We start from the raw sequence: 21,962 nt of genomic DNA, 5'->3' as shown, positions 1-21,962 counted from the left end.
ACACTGATTCAGTGGTTAGAAATAGCAAAGCAATCTTGCCCTCTACTCTTTTGAATCTATCTGAAGAGCCTTTTATTTCTATCCCCCCTGTTTTATCTCCCTAACACTAAACTGTGCTAACAATACTTGCCTCCATCCTTCTGGCTCTCTCCTCTCGTCACACTGTAACCTCTTCCCTCTCTTAATTCCTCCCAACAATCACCGGTGCACATGCCCACCTGACAAGATAAGCTCATCAGTGGCCCGGGGCTCACTGCTGCTTTTAAAAAATGCCATATACTTCAGATCGCAGACACCCACTCTGAATAATTGCAAAATGTGGTCACCGCCACTAAAATTATAATTTCCACCTTTCCAAACTTAACAGAATACATGAACGTACTGCTGCAAGCTTTCAATACCTTAGTACTCCACACACACACACACACACACACACACACACACACACACACACACACACACACACACACACACACACACTCTCGCTCTCGCTCTCTCTCTCTCTCTCTCTCAGTGCAGAGAGTGAAGAGAGAGGAGTCCCTAGAGATTGTTGCTCCTCAAACAGGAGACGTTTACAAGTGTTCCACCTCATCAGGCCCCCTCTCTCCCAGCTCTGCGCCATTTCTGAGGGAGGAATACAGGTTAAGTTGTGTGAAAACACTGTGACAGCACATGCAAATTCACCACAGCCCACCCACAATGGAACCTGTCAATCTGAAAGACAGTCTCCCTCCTTGTGCATAGGCGTGCTTGTGTGCCTAATCAAAATTAACCTTTTTCTCTGTGCCATCAGGATACTAAGGGAGCTCTGCTTAAAGCTGTTCGGCTCCAGTCCATACCTCGTGTAGCCAATAGGAGCCCTTGGGCCTTTTTCCTTGTTCATTTTGTAAGTTGTTTATGTTAATGCAAACCCTCTTTTCTGAACAACAACATACACATCCCCAAGAGCAGTTTCACTCAGCTGAGTTCACCCCTTACAAACAAATGATATGCTTCCTCTTAATGTGCGTATGCATAAACATCCTTATGTTCATACTTAGAGTAATCTTGAAGCCTTTCCTAAGAGTAACTCTTGATTTTTGGCAGAAAATACATGTCCTCTCTAACTGCTTATGTTTTACATCCCCAGTTCTAATCTTTACTCATAATTGTCTAATCACATGTGTAACCCTTTCACCATAGGCTCGTAATATGAGAAACACTTTATGCAGCAATCACAGTGTTACACCCTTGGACTACATATTTGGTAAAATGGTGAAAGAGACATCTCAGTGTATAATAAATCTGTCTAGGGTAAGCTATGACTCTCGTTATGACTTTAGTAACTAATGAGAGGCTAGGAGAACAATTCTGGTTTAATAACCAAAAAAGCAATATTAACAATGTTTAATATATATGAATTAACCCATCTAGGTTTACAGTATATAGAGAAACAACACAAACACAGTATCCCTGTTCAGTTTTGTATTCACTGAATGCAGGATTTAGTTCTCATTAATACAGAGAAATCACAATATGAACATAAACTAGTAAACAGAAAGACCAGGGCCGTTTAGTTCTTAGTATTTTTTTACCTGAGTGCACTCTTTGTTTTAGTTCGTTCTTTTAACAGGCTTGCATTAAGTTTCGTTGGTGCGCTTAAAGTTGGAGCTCATGAAGAGAAGCAGACTGATCTCACTAAGTGCCGCATGTGTGACACGCCAATTCATATGCCGTTTTTGCGTTATCAAGACGCATAATCGTTTTTTAGCGTGTTTATCAACGCTGTTTGGCCTCCTTAGATCTTTTTTTTAATCAAGCCTTTCCCAATGTTCTTTTCCTAAACCCAACCGTTTATTGTTTTCCTAAGTGTGTGACGTTGGTCACCGTCGTGTTTTTGTCGGGGTTTTTTTTTAGTGTTACTAAAGCCTTTCCCAATGTTCTTTCCCTAAACCCAACATTTTTTTTTTTTCACACGCGTGTGACGTTGTTCTTGCGATAACATGCATTTACATCCGCTGTATACAGCGTAGACATACACGTGGATAGCTCAAAATGCGCACAGATAACACACCATTTGGCTTGAGGAAAGTGGCGTGTATGTTTACGCAAAGTCATGATGCCATGTTGAGAAAAGAAAAGCGAGGCCATCAGTAGGCCTACCTCCAATGCTGTGTGTAGAATGAGAACAGTTCCTACCGCATCCTCTCTCCAGACCCGTTTCAGTCCGCACAGAAGCGATGAGCAGCAGACCCGCCGTAGCAACACCTCCGCATCAACCTCTGAAACCTCTCCCAACCACAGTCTCCGCTCTGGTCCGTGTGCGCAGGCGAAGAATGCGACCCGTCGTCTCTCCGGCAATGGCAGCGGTTTAGCCAAGCTGGCTAGTCCAATAAAACTGCACTTGGCCAGCAGTAAACTGTGCCGACTCACACTCGTAGAGTAATGGGGAAAACAGTTCACAGTCCTATGTATTTAAAATACATATTAAAACGCTAGGCTATATGGTTTGTCTCTCACTATCTGCTCAACTCTGCTCTATTCTACACCCTCATGTTTTTCCTTTTTTCTCTCCCCTCTCCTCCTTCTTCTTCGCGTGATTACACCGAGGTCAACAGGAAATCAAACTCACTCAGGTCATCTCTAAAGTAAATAATTATATATAAGTAAAAAATATTATTAACTGCAAATAACTGTCCGAACAGAATAACACTTATTGATTTCAATAAATGTAATGCACATTGACATAAACCAAATAAAAGTTATGCATCTTATCAATAACCCACATATTTAACATATACAATGAAAATAATAAGAGGGAAAAAACAAACAAAATAACTGATGTGAATCAGGTTATTACAGATGTATTTAGAGATACACACTGGGCTTTCTGCCTTCCATCAGTCTCCACATGCAGTAATCTCCTTATGTTCCACCTAGGGATGTTAATTATTAACCGTTAACTGACAATTACAACTTTGACCGATCAGTTAAACACTTAAAAACAATATTATTAAAACAAAAATAAAAAAGTAAAAACTAACTAAACTTTTTGTTGCGTGATAAAAATGAAAAATAGGTTATGCAATCTATTAAGTGCTAGTTAACTTGCTAGTGCAAGCTATTTCTTTCTGCTACATTCGTGGCGCTCTACTGAACTGGTGACACATGCCACTATATCGATGAGGGTCGTCTAACACACAGAGTATGCCAGGCAGAGGGTCCATGACAATAAGAACAACATCATGGCTACAAGTCCGCAGCTGTCCACAGAACGCTGAAAGTACGTCCGAGCCTCCCGGACGGATGAACTGGGACTGCCTGCTTTTCGGTTAAAGAGTAATGATCGGTTAATAAGCATTGGCTATCGGTCAGAAAAAAAAAATCTAAATAAACATCCCTTGTTCCGCCACATCACCCATTTATTGACTAAATCTCCTTGTGGATTTGCACTTTGTCCATTTGCCTCACATGTTCCCTTATTAATTCCTATAACTGACTGTGATTAACACAAAAACTGTCTTTTTCTGTCCAACACTATAACTGCCCTCCTTGCTATTTTTGGAAAGGGGTCAGTCAGGGGTAGACTGTCAGCAGAAATTTGTTCCTTGTAACACCATCCACTTTATCCACTGCTGTCAGATGTTGGAAAGAAGTTGGATAAAGGAAAATTGCGGTGTGCCGGTGTTGTAGAATAGGAGCTGCTAGGATAAATGGCTGTTCCCTACAAACAGGAAGTATCAGAGCGGAGGAAGTTTGGACTGAAGCCTAGTGTGATGTTACACCTATTAGCACACACTGTACCACAATGCAGTGAGAGTCACAGCTAGTCACTGCACACAGGAACACAGTATACACATGAGCACACACTTTCTCACATAAGGCACATACAGGAACAAACTGCACAGGAACAAACGAGCATGATGAAACCTAAGCTACAGTATGTCCCAAATCAGGGGCTGCAGCCTTCGGAGGACACAGCCTTCGAAGTCTACTTGACTTTAATGGAAACCTATTGACTCCACCGCCGTTCCGGAGTGGATCCGTAGCCGTTACGCAGTTGGTGGAAATTGGGGGTCATGTAGCCTACGTGTGAACATCATTTCTCTGAAACCCAGAGCTCCCGTCAGCTCACAGCGGGATCTTTGAGCAGGACTGGCCGGCCAGATACCTAGCTAGCCCAGCAGAGCTAGCTGGCGTCTTTATGGAGCTTCTACCCTCAGAAGCAAATTTGGAGCAAATTTTTTATTTGCCATACATTTTCATAACACTGCCTATATTTGAGTGAATTTAATAATGAAATAGCAGACAAATAAAAAAATTAAATAATAATATATATATTTTGGTTGTTAGCGTTTGTGTTTGCATGTGCTTCTGATTGAATGCCGAAATGAATGCTGGGAATGTTGCGGCTGCGAAGGATACAACAGTTGGGTCCTCCGAATTCTGTAAAAGGAGGCAGCATTTGTGGCCGCATTTAAAGAAGCCTTTCGAAACTAAATGAAATGGGACAGCCTTCGTCGCGCTGGTGTGACGCAATCGGTCTACGAATGTAGCCTCCGAAGGCTGCAGCCCCTGATTTGGGACATAGCTCTAGTCTTATGCATCTTATTTCTTAGAATTCTTTTAAAGAATATCGGATATAGTACTATTGAATATTGGATGCTATTATATACAGTGGTGCTCATAAGTTTATGAACCCATGCTAAAGTTGACCAAAAAGAGGAATAAAAAAATCATCTTTTGGAAATTGATCTTAATGCCTTAATTAAAAAAATTAGGAAAAATCCAACACCAATTTTCTATCGTAAATAAATAAATGTTCTTCCTTAAATTCCCATAGAGGCAGGCAGATTTTTATTTTTAAAGGCCAGTTATTTCATGGATCCAGGATACTTTGCATCCTGATAAAGTTCCCTTGGCCTTTGGAATTAAAATAGCCCCACATCATCACATACCCTTCACCATACCTAGAGATTGGCATGGGGTACTTTCCATAAAATCATCTCTCAATGCAAATCAAACCAGCTATTAGGCTAACTGAAATAAAACCATGCCAATCTCTAGGTATGGTGAAGGGGATGTGATGATGTGGGGCTATTTTAATTCCAAAGACCAAGGCAACTTTATCAGGATGCATAGTATCCTGGATCCATGAAATAACTGGCCTTTAAAAATAAAGATCTGCCTGCCTCTATGGGAATTTAACATAGGGGTGTGTATACTTATGCCCCCTGTATTTTAAGGAAGAACGTTTATTTATGATACATTATTCATTCACAAAGAAAATTGTTGTCCTTAAAGGTTGGATTTTTCCTTATTTTTTTAATTAAGGCATTAAGATCAATTTCCAAAAGATGATTTTTGTATTCCTCTTTTTAGTCAACTTTAGCAGGGGTTCATAAACTTATGAGCACCACTGTATCCTTGCCAAGGCCAAACTCTTTATCTCTATCTGTGTTATTTGTGTGTGACTTAGATAGGACAACGTCCCCAGCCTCCTTTATTGGCCTGTTTGGTGTTTGTTGTAACAAGCCCAATTTGCATGTTGATGTCAACACACTCTTTAACTGAGTTGATGAATGTAGATTATGTATCTTGGTACTCAGCTACTTGCACATGTACATCCACATGCATACAAACACACACACACACACACACACACACACACACACACACACACACACACACACACACACACACTGAAACCTTAAATGAATATGTATGTCTTGCAGAAGAACAGAGAAGAAAGATGAATAGTTGTGTTGTTTTACACACGGATTCGCTGTCTCTTCCAGTCAAAGCCAAATGAAGTAGCACAGAGAAGTAAGAGAGAAAAAGATTGCAGAGAAGAAGGTGAGGAAGGGTCATCTGTTCTCCGTTGCATTATTCACCACATATTACACACCACATATTACATCTTTCTTTCCTGCTTGTTACTCCCTTACCTACTCCCAATGGGACCTGCTACCTTCTTTTCTTTCTATTTCTTTTTCCTCATGTAACTCAGCGGGGATAATAAGCTGATGTGATTGAACCAAATGAAGACGAGTGATGGCAGCAGAGGGAAAGATGTCAGGATTTCCAAAGGAGTAAGACAAGAAAGAGAAAGCTAAATGGTTCCCACCATTCACAACAAACTTGTTGCAGTATCATTTCCTTGTAATGGCTCATAGTAATTAGAGTTACCCACACACACACACACACACACACACACACACACACACATGCCTGTCACTCAATCTCTGTGTAGATGAAGTGATAAAAAGCCGAGCCAGTTGGAGCCGAGTGAGCAAGGCAGACTGAGGGCGAGAATGAGCAAGGGATGTCTGGATTTAGATGGTGTTTTTTAGGCCACTGTGCTCTGTTACCAAGCAACAAGCAGAAAAGTCCTGAGTCACTGGGTTTCTGTGGTGAAAGGAGCTGATCTCGCCGAGGTCGAGGTGAAAGGCCTCCTTCCAGGAAAGTATTGACTCAAAGCAACAACAAAAAAGCAGCTGCACAAGACTCAGGAAACACAGAAAACGTTGGATGGAAGGCAGTGTGTGTCTTTGTACATGTGTCTATGTTTGTGTAGTATGTGCCTATGCCTCTGTGTGTCCTTGGTGGCTATTTTTGTTGGTTGTGCATGCATGCGTGTGCATGTTTGTGTATGTGTATATGGTTGAAGTGACCGAGTTAACCCCATAGTGTGTGAATCTGAATTATTCATGGTGTGAAAGCCCATGAGACCCTCTATCCTCAGTGTTACAAACGACTGCCTTCCTCACTGTATGCAGACGCAGACTTCATGCTTCAGTATCTGGATGGCAAGGGTAGTGCTTTATGTTATTTTATGTTTTTACAAAAGTATAAACTTCCCAAGCGCTACATATTATGCACCGGAATATAAATTATAGCGTCGCTCTGCGCTACATCACATGTTTCGTTGTTCTGATTGGTTGGAGGTCTATCCAATTGCGTCCAGAGGCATTTTGGTCTACGGCCGTTGATAACACCACTTGGAAATCGAAAAGAACTGAGAGGTTCCAGACTAACTCGCATTTGCAATTTGGTCAGGCATTGTTAGGCCAGCAGAATCCTGCAAATCTACTACATTTATTCATAAATCTCAATACGATCTTACCTTTATACGTTAACATAAAGGATATACTGGTAATAAGTTATTGATATGTGTTATTCCGTCAGCCTGAAATCAAACAGTCCAAATTAACTTGGTCTGTGTTTAGGTTTACATGCACTGGCAAAAACTCCACAGTGAGCAGCAGTATTCTCATTGGTCCACCAGTAGAACCTTTACCTACTAGTCAGTCAGACCTTTAGGAGTTAATACATGTTCTACTCTATCTGTTTTTTCTGTTGTAAAACTGCATGTTCATGTGTCTGTGCACCAAACAAAATCCCATGATCTTGAGATTTGCACGTTGCATCAAAAACAGAAGTCATGAGACATCTTTGTTGCGTCTGAATTAAATGGAGAGGAGTCGACATTGCCTACAGTGAGAACGCTGCTTTCCCTGGTCCTATGATCAGAGTTGTTAATCAGTGGAAAAGCAGACAGACAGTGGGTGTCTAGTGACTCAGCTCCTTCCTCATTGTGTGTCTTTCTGTGTGTGTGGGTTGGCTGGACGCTCCCTGCAGCGCAAAAGAAATTGACGGGGAAAGCTTCAGTGGGTCTTGATGATGATGATTCATAGAACTGATTGCAGTCTTGAATATGCTCCGCTCGGGTTCTAGCTGGATCACGCAAACAAACTTTCATCATCACTAGTTGACTGGCAGGTGCTTTCTGTGCATCTGCGTCTTTCTCTCTGTGCGCCATGTTAAATCTGCTCCTTATGTGGGTATGTGGCCCTGGGGGCTGATTTAATGGGGGAATGAAGTGCTCACTAATAGCTGCACATACGTACGTGCTTGCACACACACTCACACTCACAAAAGCGAACATTCCACATACAGGCCCATATATTTAAACACAAGAATACACACTTCTACCCATATTAACAGCAACATAAATGACTGCCACTGTGCTCCTGTCACACAAAGGGAGGGATGATGGAGGGAGGGAGGGAGGAAGACTGCCAAGAACAGTGTATCAAAGGAGAAAACTGAGGGAGTGCGACAGAGGAGAGGCAGCGAAAGATGTGCCTGTTACATACCGTCTATCTCCAAATAGCAATTGTTTCATTTCTCCTACTGGCATGTGTCTTGTGTCTATTCCAACATGCTAAATTGTTTATGTCTATGTGTAACAAGGACGTTGAGCAGAGATTACTGGGTCAGTGACCAGTCACTTGTTTACACATAGCTGCCTCTTATCATCATGTCATGAGTGAGATAATGATTGTAGAGGCAGAGAGAGAGAGCCTGAGACTGTTAAACTTGAAGCTTTTCGGACTTTTTTTAATGCTGTCAGAAACCATTTCTATATTGGAATAAGTGGGTAATCATTTTAATATCACATATAAACAGGAACGTAACAAGATGCTTTTTTGGCATAGCATGTTTCTTGGAACATCAGTACCAATGAGATTGCATCACTGAGACCTCGCACATTTTCCAAGCGCAGAAATGACTTTCATCTAAATGTGACATTTGTCACAGTGCTGGGTAAATATTGCAGGTGAGCGTGTGGGTGTTGCTCAACACTTGTACGTTTCTTGTGTCTCGTGAGGAAAAGGATAAGGTTAATGTACAGAGTGTGTGCGCTACGGAGGATTATTTAGATGGAGCAGGGATTTTCATCTGCTTCATCTAATGAACACAGCAGCTTGTAATCATCAAATCCACATCAAGGCTGTGCTGCCTGCCTACACTGTGTGTGTGTGTGTGTGTGTGTGTGTGTGTGTGTGTGTGTGTGTGTGTGTTTGTGTGTGTGTGTGTGTGTGTGTGTGTGTGTGTGTGTGTGTTCGTTCCAGCAAGAGGATGTGTTTTTTATTTTAGCACAAATATAGATTTTCATATCAAAGTTTAAGTAGTTCACCAAATTAGGCCTAATACTGCAGTAATTTCACTTAGTTTGACTGAAAGAGGTTTCTAAAAATATTCATATACATCTTGAGTTACAAACACGTTAAGACAAGTCTGTGTATTTGTAAATCTGTATTCATTTTGTGTGTGTGTGTGTGTGTGTGTGTGTGGCGAATGAATGGACATGACTCTCGTAACGTGAACATGGATGTCAGCCATGTAATCCAATCTCAGGGCCGGTAAATCAAATTATAGAGAGCAGCTAAGAGATGGGTGTGTCTATATAGTGCCAGGCAGAGAGATGGAGCTGGGCTCTTTGCCTAGAAACACTGTAACCAAGAGTTGTAAAGCGGCCTTCTAAAGGCAACCATGTTGGTCAATCAGTGTAGAAGATTAACACTGAGAATTAATACTTGCACTTGATAAATCGGGTCAACTGTGGTGGCTGCGGATAGTTTACAATTACCCAAATAGCAGTTCTGTTGAAGTAGCTAGCTCATAATTTATACTTTGGTGACTGATTCGGACCAAACATTATTGTAAATGCAAAGGGCATCTTCCATATTTGCATAGTAGTGTGATACAGCAATTAGTTTTAATAGAAAACAGAGAAACGCCCCTCAATTTGACAGTAGCCGTCTAGGAGAAGGAAACAAGGAGAACAGAGGAACAGAACAGAGGAGAACAAGGATGTTCTGTTGAAAATGTTCTCAAATTAATCAGAGAAAAACTACTCTAATTTGTTTGCCTCCTGCTTCCTTTCCGTGTGATTCATTCGTTGATTTAGATTTCACATTAGTTGATTTAGGTGTCACATTAAGGTTTTGTGTGGGCGTTTGTTACTATTTCACAGCCTGTTCTAATGTGAAACCATACAAATGGCTGCAAGACACCGTGTGTGTGTTTCTGAGAAGACGGATGGGATGGGGAATATGAGAGTAAGAGAGAGAGAGAGAGAGAGACAGAGAGGCTGCTTAAGTTAAATTGGAAAAGTAAATCCTTTTGGTATGATGCCAAATCATCACGAATGTAAAAAAACAATTGCCCAGCTAAGACTGGGGAAGAGAATGGAGAGATAAGGGATACGAAAAAGTAGGGAAGCAAAAACGGGGAGGGGGGATGTAAATGGCACTTAAATGTAAATGTATGTTCTCACTGTCTCCTGTTTGTCTTCTCTACCTCACTCATTCCATCTTAAACAGGTGTAGATGCAGGGAATGGTACTAAAGCTCTGAGGCCTTGGAAATGGAAAACGTATCTCACTTGAACTAAAGAGCCACCTTGCCACAAAGTTCTCATCTAAAAAGCCCCCGAGTACAATTAGCCAACTTCACATGGCTGCTAAAAGGATCTTAAGAGATGTGGGTCTCACTTTGAATAAGGTTAGCTGCTGCAATGCCGCTGAATAAGGTTAGCGCTGCCCTTTTTATATCTAAATGGGGTTAGCAATTGCAGCTTGTGCTTTGGTAATCATGACGTTTGTTCTCTGCTGAATGCTAACGTCAATGCTAACCCAGTTTCATCAATTCTAACGCTGTCTTCCAAATTGAATTAATTCACAGGAGGATGTCAACAATAACCCCTAGAGCGCGTGTGAGAGGGAACAGCTGAATCCTGAGTGTCTTTGCTTCTCTTTGACTCCGATACAAACGAAGCCTTGCCTCGTCTCGCAGTGTCTATTTAAATGTGCCTTTATAACTTTCTCTTTTTTGAAAACGGATAATCAGACACACATTCACTCCACATGCTGCATATCTTTAAACTAGTTTTAATCTGCCGTATGCATAAAAAATAATGGTAGGAAGAAAGCAAGCATACGTATACTGTGTGTGTGTGTGTGTGTGTGTGTGTGTGTGTGTGTGTGTGTGTGTGTGTTTTTGAAATAAAGTTAATGTTATGCATTAGCTAAAATTGTCTTTCCTCATCACAAGAGACTGGGTTGTATAATCCAAGCCTGTTTGAAGTGTGTGTGTGTGTGTGTGTGTGTGTGTGTGTGTGTGTGTGTGTGTGTGTGTGTGTGTGTGTGTGTGTGTGTGTATACAGTACATGCTTGCACACTCACACATTTGTGTTCATGTGCACACACATGCATGGCCGGCTGGATTATTTGAGATCCAACAGCCTCAGCCAATTCTAATGAACCAATTATAGTAAAGTCTTTGCCTCCTCTTCTCTTCCATTTGATGGAGTGAGAGTCATACTGTGGACTAAGCTGCTTTACTTTATTGCATCTCATTAACTCGACCAAAACAATGTTTGAAATCCAAATCAGCTGTTTGAAAAGAACATGGTACGTATCGAAATGAGGCCCAGACCCAAAGTTAACTGTGACTAGTAACTGTTATTTAATGTTCCAATCAGCGCAATCTGTAATGGGTCAACAAAATGGCTGTCAGATGTGGTGCATTCCGTCGCTAACATCATTTCCAAAAAGACACAAAGTGCATTCTCTGAACATTTTTGTTTCAGAGGTGCCCTTCTAGTTTTACTCCTTCTCGATTTCATTTTCTTTTAGAAATGCTACGTGCCAACAAACCATAACCAGCATTCAGCCCGTGTACTAGAGCTGAAATAATACTTTTGTTGCCGTCACAGCCTATATTGGGACAGATGTTCATTGTGCTAAACCTGCTAAACAGCAGTCAGACTTACTGAAGGTGCATGCTTTGTGTCTTTATTTGTGTTTGCATACAATTTTTTTTGTTTCATATTTCATTTTTTTTTTATATATATATTTTTTTTAAAGGTTTATTTAGATAGGGACAAATACAAAAAAACATAAACTTCAACAGTCATCTGATGTATGTATCATAGAGTTTTTAGCCAAAGCTAATTCTCGACACTTGTCCCTAGTAGGGCTTTTGGTTACAAATAAAAATACAGATTTACATTATTATTAAAAATACAATAAAGATGAAATAAAAAGAAATTAAATGAAAATGGAAGGAAAGTATACAATGAGAGCACAGTGTAAAAACTAAATATGAGAGCAAGATTGTTCCCGAATTAGCCACAATTTGTTATTTTTTTTAAAAGTGGCTATTGTTGGGATACATTTCAAGTGTATGTATGTTAGACTGTTGGCCTGTGCTCTGTGTTGCTATAGGAACCACAAAGGTCAATAGAATGTTTTTTGAGTGACAAATTTACCTGTCTGAGCAACAGAGAGAGAGAGAGAGAGAGAGAGAGAGAGAGACTCTTTTCTATTGCTTCCCCTTCTTTTTGCATCTTCAGGCTCCCTGTTTTGTCCCTCCCTCACAATAAACCCCTTTTTACAAGCCTCCGCTCCTCCATCCTTCTTTCTCTCCTCACTGGTTTATAGACAGATCTCATCTCCTCTCTTGCACCACACATTGTACTTCTAGAGAGACATTCTCATCGACACTGTGCTTGACAGCTATCTAATTGCCCTTGCATCCTTATGAGTATCTGTGGAGCGTGCCCAGAGCTGATTCCTCGCTACATTGTGTGGTATTTTGTAGTGTGTCTTTCATTGTCCACTGGCTGTACCCAGTAGTGCCTCATCAACTTACAGCTCGATAAGAGTTCAGGTCAGATCGGAGGATTTCCGTCAATGATGGGAGGTGAGCGGGGGAGGGAGGAAAATGAGCCGGGAGGAAAAGACAAGAAAAACCTTTCCTTTACAGATTCATTTCAGAGGTGTTTGTGTGCTGACATGGCAAAGAGAGAGAGAGTGTTGATGCACAGATGGGCATCACAAATAACAGCATGATAACATTTTGTTGCTTGGTTTTATGCATTTCTACACACAGTTTTCGAGAAAACGTTTTTTTCGAAATTCTGTCCAGTGGAGAAAAAAAAGCATTTCATTTGCGATCATTGTGTAGATTAGTACGTACACACACACACACACACACACACACACACACACACACACACACACACACACACACACACACACACACACAGAGTTTGATGAGACAGATGGCAAACGGCTGGTGGATGAACCACGGCTGGTGGATGAACCAAACTGTCCGTGTTATCTTTAGGTGTAATGGTGCGGTTAATGATTCTGCCTTGCTTGAACGCTATAGAATATTACATAAATTACAATGTATGCATTATCAGTTATGCCAGAGACAGAAACATTTATCTTAGTTTGAGTAGCTGTTCATTAGCCCTCTCTCCCAGGCACCGAGCGATATGAGAGCCCAAATCAGCCAGACAAAGGATCAAAGTTTTGCCCCGAAACTTGGTTTGTTTTTAGCTTGACCCCGATTGGATTATCAGGATGCAGCGCTGAGCTTCAAGGCTACAGCATGTTTTATAACATCCAAACCTCATAGTGGGTGGATTCAGCTCCATGTCCTTGGAGGGAGAGACAGTGAGAGAGGCAGACAGTGTATTGTGTTGAATTTAGTGTCTGTCTGAGGAGGATCAGACGGACAAACCTCCTGAGTTTATTGATTCTGTACTATCCTATTCTTCCCTAAGGACAATACCACACTACATCACTACCTTCTACACCCCTGTGTGTTTGTAATAACCCTACATGAGCACTATCTGGGGCTGTGTTATGTCGTTTGTTGCTCCCTCGGTGTGATTCCCCTGAGAATAAACGAGGCACTGGGATTATCCCGGCTAGTCTCACATCACCTGAACCAAGTCATCAGTCACTTCTGTCTGTCTGTGTGGAAGTGTTTGTGTGTGTCTGTGTGTTTGTGGGAATGCATGCACACATAATTCATAGCTTCCCTATGTCGTGTGACAAGATGAGAGGATTTGTGAACATGCCACAACATTGCCTGTGTCTTTGTGTTGTGGCCACGTGTGTGTCTGTGAAGTGTATTTTCTTTTACTGCTCATGTGGGAATATGTTTTTGTTGAGATGCTTACGTGCAGTATAGAAAGCAGTGTTTTCAGAACCAGTTTAACAAAGACAGGATTGAGACAAAGAAGGATTTAACTTCATCAACACTGACAATAATTGTTTTCGTCATGTTAGGTATGCACTGAATCATCGCTGTCGGCCTCGTTGACTGCCATCGGCCTGGCAGCAAAAAAGATGACATTCACTGAAGGCAGTGACCGATGTTCTTATTTATCCGTTATCTTTTGTTATGTATCTGTTGTGGCATCAATTTTGTGCTGGCTAAATGTTGTGTTGGTCATTTGCGGTCGGACTCAAACAACCGTAGCTAGCATATGTAGCGGGGAATAAGCCCTACTATGTAGTGGTGTGATTAGCATAGCTCTGCCCTGGACTAGAGATGGTCCGATACCATTTTTTGCTTCCCGATACCCATTCTGATACCTGAACTTGCGTATCGGCCGATACAGAGTACCGATCAGATACCAGTATGTCATATATTTTATTATGTTTTAACAACTGTATACTACTATCCCTGTATGGATGTGATATTATTTCTATCTTTGTTGTCAGTCTGGCTCAGGTTAAACTCTTTGTGAAACATGAACAATGAATGCCACAGAACTTTCTTTTATTATGCAGTTTGACAGTCAGTTATAACGGAAAAAGAACACAAATAAACTACTTTAACGTAGATTACATGGTATCGGATTGGTGCATAAACTCCAGTACTTACCGATACCAGCGTTTTAGGCAGTATCGGTATCGGAACATCACTACCCTGGACGGCTGGAAGAATACAAGATCTGGGTCTTTACGTTCCAGCACAATTAGCCCCAGTACCTACTTCAGTAAGTATGTTGTCCCCTATCTGGCTGGTCTTTCTGATTAACCTAGAGCAATAAAGGTATGGTAGGATGGGCTTCAGGACTCCTGTCTCTAACACGGTGGCTGCCTGTAAAGTGTGGTGTGCTCTTAAACCAAAACGTTGGATGGTTGTCTTTAGATGTGAGATGGTGTCAGACGTCTTTTCAAAGTCTGTTCAGAGTCTTCTAGTGTATGGGAGGCATTGGTCAGGTCAAGACTGAGGCCACGAAATATGTCATTTATTTCTAATACTGATCTGGAATAGTGTGTGTATTGAAAGAGCACGAGCATGCACTCTACCTTTAAGTCCTTGTATTCCTCTAGGGGGAAGGGTCTTTTTTTATGTCTGTAGGACACAGCCAATCAGATCCAGGATCAAGGAGCAGGGGTCAAAGGTCAGGGCCGCAGTGACAGCAGCACATTCTTAGACCTCTGGCCAGGTCTCATCTAAACACTGCACTGGTGTCAGATTTGTGATTGTTGCACTGGGTTGAGTGCTTACTTGTTGCGATGGAGAGCTGATTTGTGATCAGGAGGAGTAGTTATTTATTTATTGAGGTTGGCTGGAGGGGTAAAAGGTGAGGTCATCAGTTGTAAGCTGGAGATTTGACGTTAAAGGAGAAATGAATTGTGGTCTCGACTGTGTCCCATAGGCTGCAGAGAATGCTGCCATATTGATGCAGCACAGTCACGCAGTGTTTCAACCTTATGCAAGATAAATTATTATTTGAGAGAAGGTCACTCCAACCTCTAAACATTGGCAGGGCCTAATTTTAATATGCTTGCTTACTAACGGAGCTTACTAAATAAATTAGGATGGAGGTTCTCAATTTTGGTGCCAAAATAACTTCAAGTCCAATTTGTTTCCTACCGTAGCACTAAATTGAAGGGATTGAAAAAGAAGTCCATGCCTTAGCAAATTTGATATAGACCTTGGATCACAGCTTCATTATATATCTCATTTCCTTTCTCTAATATTGTGGTGCGTGTAATTTCCCTGCAAATAGCCAAAAAAACAATATATTAGTGTTATCATGCTTTGGGCTCTGGTCTGCGCTGATACATTTGAAAGTCAGACCTCATAGAGGAAATAGAAATAAAGAGTATAATTTAATCTGAAGTGTATTATAATAAAATGAGACGCACACAATGAACCGCAGGGACAATGTACGGTCCATTGTTTTAAAAGCTGATAGAGTAATTGTATTGCAACAAGGACCACTTTGGAATAAGAGAACACTTCCAGAGACGCATAATGAAATACAAACTGAATAGATGGGTGATAGGGAAGTACTGTGTGTGTGTGTGTGTGTGTGTGTGTGCGTGTGTGTGTGTGTGTGTGTGTGTGTGTGTGTGTGTGTGTGTGTGTGTGTATGTGAGACAGAAACACACTACCATGATAGTGCACTTATTTGTGTGGATCCATGTCTGTTCTGTTTGTTTTTTTTACACTTGATGCATGTGTGTTTTAAGCGGTCCTATTTTTTTCCACCTCTGTTTATTCAGAGTGAGCCTGAATAGACGGAATGTCTCGGGCTGACTTTGTTTTGTCTCCCACGCAGGCTGATAATCGCTAATGTGTTAGCTGTTTTCACAGAAAGTGCCAGACTTTCAGAGTTAAAGCAACCGCACTTCAATTTACACCCTGTCTTTAGAAACGTGTGTGCAACAGCGAGAGAGTGTTAACCAAACCCTTAGGAAATGGTCTTTAAAAAATGGCTTGTATGATGTTAGTTTAAAAAAAAAAATGGTGTGAGGAATGTCATTAAGAAAGAATATGCTGGATTCTTAGAGGAGTCCATGCATGGGTCGGTGTAGAAATTCTGCTCTCACAGTATTTTCACACCGAAGATGCATCGCAGATTAAAAGTGACAGTGGTTCGTGTACGGTTGAGCTTCATAGATATGTGAAACGAATCGCTGGCAATACAAAAGACCATTTTGTTCCTAATGTTGACAGTCTCTATATGAGACTTAATGTCCCCTTCAGTGACTCCACTGTCCCAAAGGCTCAATGCCACCTCTTCATACATATACATGGCTGCTAAAGAGATGGTTCATGAATACTATCAGGGACCCAGTCTCCGATAGCAATGTCTGTGTTCCTACGTGACTGTGTTTTGAGAATGTGTGGTCTTTTTCTTTTTTTTTTCTCTTCCTCTCAGGACGTCATACAATAAGAAAAACATCATAAATGCTATTACTGGCTGTATCATCTCCACTCTCCTTGTCATCCGTGTAGCAGTTGTGGTAACCAGTAAAGGCTTTGTGGTGATCAACCGTCACTGCATCTACAGGTACCTTCACACCAAGCTTTGCTGGTAATGGTTTTCTCCCTAGTGGGAAAGTTAGCTTATAAAAGGCTTTACTTGGGATAACCTTCAGTGTTGTGTGTGTGTGTGTGTGTGTGTGTGTGTGTGTGTGTGTGTGTGTGTGTGTGTGTGTGTGTGTGTGTGTACATGGTTGTCTGTAGGTGTTTTAATCTTTGTGTGTGTCCATGTGGGTGAAATCTTTTAATGCAACTATTTATCAGAGGAAAAGCCTGAGGGCAAAAATCTCTTTCTGTCTCTCAAACACACACGCACGCACGCGTGTGCACACACACACACACACACACACACACACACACACACACACACACACACACACACACACTTTAATGAAATGTTAGCTGCTATAGAGTTTTGTAGTTGGTGTGTGGGTCTGGGTTGTGAGTCTTTATCAGTAGTGACTGGATATTGTGTATGTTCAGGGGGAGTAAGCTGTGTTAGACTGCAGCTGCGAGCCTTCTTTTTATTACGCCGTGCTGTTACTCAGCTGGAGCACTAGTCCCAAGCCGTGTGTGTGTGTGCGTGTGTGTGTGTGTGTGTGTGTGTGTGTGTGTGTGTGTGTGTGTACGTGTGTGTGTGTGTGTGCGCCTACCTGTGGCAGCTGTCATGAGCATGCTGTCTAATCATCTTATGTGTCACTCTTCACAGTGGAACAGATTCCATACTCTGGTCGCTGTCACTCTACCAGGGAGCCATCTCACCTCTCTGTTACTTAGTCAATCAGTATTTTAATTGCACCGCAGTGAAGAGTACGCATGTATTTGTCAGGGACTCTCTTTTATACAGCGGCCCTCACATGTATACTTTAATACGTACAGTATATTAGATTGATATGAAGTGGCACTTGAACCCATCTTTACCTTTTTACACCAATGACAAATGCAGACAAATAACAGGACAGACAGCTAGATAGATAGATATTTATTGTTCCCAAAAATGGGAAATTACAGTGTACAGCAAAATATCAGTCACACAGCACAGAATATACATAAAATACTAGGATACAATATACATACATACAATATACATGAAATAATAATAAGATAGAATACAAGAACAAATATTTAAAATATATACAAGTTGGGAATACAAAATGTACAACTGCTTAACTAGTATTGATAAAGCTGTAGATAAACCTATTGTGCAAGTTGCACTTAGTGCAGATGTGATGTCTAAGAGTCTTATCTAGCACCCAGTGATGAGATGTTAAAAAGTTTAATTGCCTGTGGTAGGAATGATTTCCTGTAGCGGTCCGTGTGACAACGAAGCTGTCGGAGCCTCTTAGAGAAGGTGCTCCTCTGTTGGACCATTGTGGGGTGGAGAGGGTGGTCGGGGTTATCCATGATAGATAACAGTTTGTCGGGGGTGGTGATGGCGCAGTAGATATGACACATGCCTTTGGTGTGGAAGAGCCGTGTTCGATTCCCACTGCGATACATCAACCAATGTGTCCCTGAGCAAGACACTTAACCCCTAGTTGCTCCAGAGGCGTGTGACCTCCGATATAGCAATTGTAAGTCGCTTTGGATAAAAGTGTCAGCTAAATGACATGTAATGTAATGTTCAGTGACCTCCACTCCACCACAGCTTCAAATGTCTCCTGTTTGCAGCCAATAACGGAGCCAGCCTTCCTGATCAGTTTGTTCAGTCTGTTTGTGCCGCTGGCTCCGATGCTGCTAACTCGTTTATATGAACGTTTAATTCATAAAGATGGCCAAAATTATTAAAACGTGTATTGGTACGACCATGCACGTGTCTTTTAATACCCCGGACAGCCAACGGTGAGTACTCAACTTGTTGCTTTAACTGCAGTAACTGAGTGGATTTTTGACACGGTGTCTTATTTTCTTTCCTCTTGAATCCTCTTCACACAGAGGGAAAACAGCTGATTGGCGGCTTTCTGTCTCCCAGAGTCAGAGAAGCATTTTTCAGATGACAAATAAACTGCTTGTAGACCAACTTGTGAAGGCAGCATTCCACACTGTTTCAAAGGGGGTGCTTCAGAAAGCATCTTTCACCATATTCTGCTACTGTATGCACAGGTTTATATCACCGTGTGCGTTTACTTTGATCATCACATCTGTTTCAGGTGTTGAGCCACAGAATCTCCTTCCCGACGATTGACAATATTTTTCGTAGACTGGATAGTGTCTTTGTTGCTGTGACACTATGTAGTATACCTTGAAGGTTATATTGATGAAACCTTTTTTCAGATCATTATACACATACACTTATACTACTACATGTATACGTCTGTTTTCCCAGCCTCTGTAACTGAATATAAAGCAGTGCTAGTGAAACATTGACTGCTGCTGCTATTAAGAATTGACATTGCTGTCCAGCAGGAGACAGTGCTCAAAGAGTTAAGACAGAGCTGCTAGTTTAAACAGCAGCATCAAATCTTTATGACAGGACTAAACCTAAATGGTTTTGATTAATTGGACCCTCATTGGTGAATAACTTGATAATGACACTGACTGGATTGCTATTGGGGCTAGCACTGTGACTGGAGCAGTGGCGAAGTTGGCAGTGTGTGACGAAAGAGGCCATGCTCTCTGACAGACCTTGCTCTAGCGCTGTCTGAATATATGGCTCCAGGTGATGCGCAGTGCTAATTAAAATTGATTACATTGCCCTGCTGGATTTGTGCCCTTCAGTAATAGCTCTCCTCTCTCATACTCTTTTTTTTTCATACATATTCTCCATTTTCCCCACCCCAGCTTTTTGTGTATTCCAACCCGTTCTCGCTCCAAACTTGTCAGATACGGCAGCTTAGTCAGTGGCCCTCGGCATCTGATACCAACGCACAAGGCACCCTTAAGCGTCTGTATGAGACTCAAAGGGCTTTCAACTGCTCGACCGTGGCACAGTGAGATGATGTAGTATGAAGTCCACGTAGGGAGGAGGTCAGTGTGGATGGATAGGTCAAACAAACGCAGGACTTTCACCTTGGAGACCGCTGTTCGTGGAAAAATCCACGTTGACTTATTTTAACTAATGTCACGTACGTAAGTTAACAAACGTACTATGTGAACCCAAACCACAATTTTTTCCTAAACCTAACCATACCCTGCACGTTGAAAAATTACACCAAAGGGGTACCCAGAGCGTTAAAACGTGACACCAAGGATGCTCTGACCAACCGGCCGTATGTAACAAGTTGGGAGTGAGAATGTGTTGCATGTTCTTGTCACTGCTCTTTCACTCCTTTTTTCATTTGGCACTTTACTCCTACCTTTGTGACAATCCAGTTGGCAATCCACTGCTAATGATAGCAAGAATATTGTCATTTATTACCGTTATACAGCGTGCATGCATGCACAATCACAGACAGACGGGCACAAGGATTTCTCAGCATGACCTTATTAAAAGAAGCCATCATCGTCGGAGGAAAAAGCTAAGTACTTGTGGAGAAAATGACACCACTGCTAATGAGGACATTGCAATGACTTCCTCAATGAGAATTAGAAACCAAGACAGAGAAGAGAAGATGTGAAATGAGAAAAAAGAACAGAGAAAAGAACCGAGGGAGAACTGGTGGGAATGATTTGGTCACATGGGGCGGCAGAGCCACAGACATTAGTCCTGTGAAACCCTGGCAATGAGAAACGCTGCACAGATGTCTATACATCAGCTCCTTGTTCTCCTTGACCACCTGTATCTCTGAGCCATTCTGTCAACGTCTCAACCAATAGATTGATGTGGGAAACATTTTCCCTGCGAGCCTTTCCCTCTGTCTTTTTTCATTGCTTTATTTTTCACTTTCTCAACCTGTCTTCCTCTAGTAGTTCAGTTCACATCTTCTCATCGCTCTGCAGGATCCACAGGTTTATGCTCAGGTTTTGATTTGTGGAGTGTATTTGTGTGTGTGTGTGTGTGTGTGTGTGTGTGTGTGTGTGTCTCTGTGTCTGTCTGTCTGTCTGTCTGTGTGTGTGTTATTTGTTTTGTGTATGTGTGTGCTATGTGCATACATGTGTGCGTTTCTCTACCTGCCCAGGCTTGGGATTAAATGTCAGTTGCGTAGATTGATGTTCTCTCTGATAGAATGCCACAGCAGGAGTGAATCCATTGCAGCTTACAGATGGGAATAGAGAGACACGCTTCAAAGAATCCTATCGAACATCGACAGAACGCACAAGTCGATGCAGCACACGCACAGACTCAAATGCAGCAATTTTTATAGACCCGTCCTATTCCTTCAGCATTTTCCTCACACGCAAAGTGGTGTGTTGACTGTCCATATTCAACACAGGATGAGCTTCTATCAGAGAGCATCAGCAGAAAAGGGCAGGAGGTTAAATGCTTCCTTTTTCAGCACATACAGGGGTCACACACTGGTAATGTGCTGCGAGTGGCTGGCTGTGTGCCATGCGGAAAGGGCACACTTCTACTGTTTCAGCGAAGTGGAAGAGCCAGAAAGGGCTTGCGTGTGCGACTGTGTGTTTGGGCGTTTCTGAGTATGTAAACCTATATGACTATGTGTAAGTGTATGTTGCATGTACGTGTGAAAAAGAGTGTGTGTAAGTGTATGAAGAGCGGGGGATTCATGGCGGAGGCCAGGGAATGATGTACCTCTGCTGCAGTTCTGGCATTCATCCACTTTTTTGAGAACATCTTTATCAGACTCTCCGCTGGGGGTGACCTCTCTAATGTATATGTGTGTGTGTGTGTGTGTGTGTGTGTGTGTGTGTGTGTGTGTGTGTGTGTGTGTGTGTGTGGGACTTACCTACTGTATATGCAGTCATGTCAGGTCTTACGTTATGTGTGGCTGGATGACAGTGCTGAAACAATGAGGTAGTTGTGACATAAACAAATAATTTGGGATTTTGTCTTATGTCTGAAGACATTGTTTTCGGCTCTAGGAGATTGTGATGATTCTGACAATTTCTAGACCAAACAAATAATCAACAGGTTAAGCGAGATAATTTATCCACACTATATGTAACAACCCCAGTGAAACATTTGAATATCTGAATATCTCTTTT

General features: G+C 41.7%; 1 protein-coding gene across 3 annotated transcripts in view; it reads left to right on the top strand.

Moving 5' to 3' along the window:
- dab1a (DAB adaptor protein 1a) overlaps positions 1-21,962 on the top strand; it is a 284,198-nt gene that overhangs the window by 114,702 nt on the left and 147,534 nt on the right. The window lies entirely within an intron of this gene.

This window comes from Sander lucioperca, chromosome 11 (genome assembly GCF_008315115.2).
Source record: "Sander lucioperca isolate FBNREF2018 chromosome 11, SLUC_FBN_1.2, whole genome shotgun sequence".
Lineage (NCBI taxonomy): Eukaryota > Metazoa > Chordata > Actinopteri > Perciformes > Percidae > Sander > Sander lucioperca.
The sequence above is the reverse complement of the archived record's forward strand: the minus strand, read 5'-3'. Positions and strand labels throughout refer to the sequence as shown.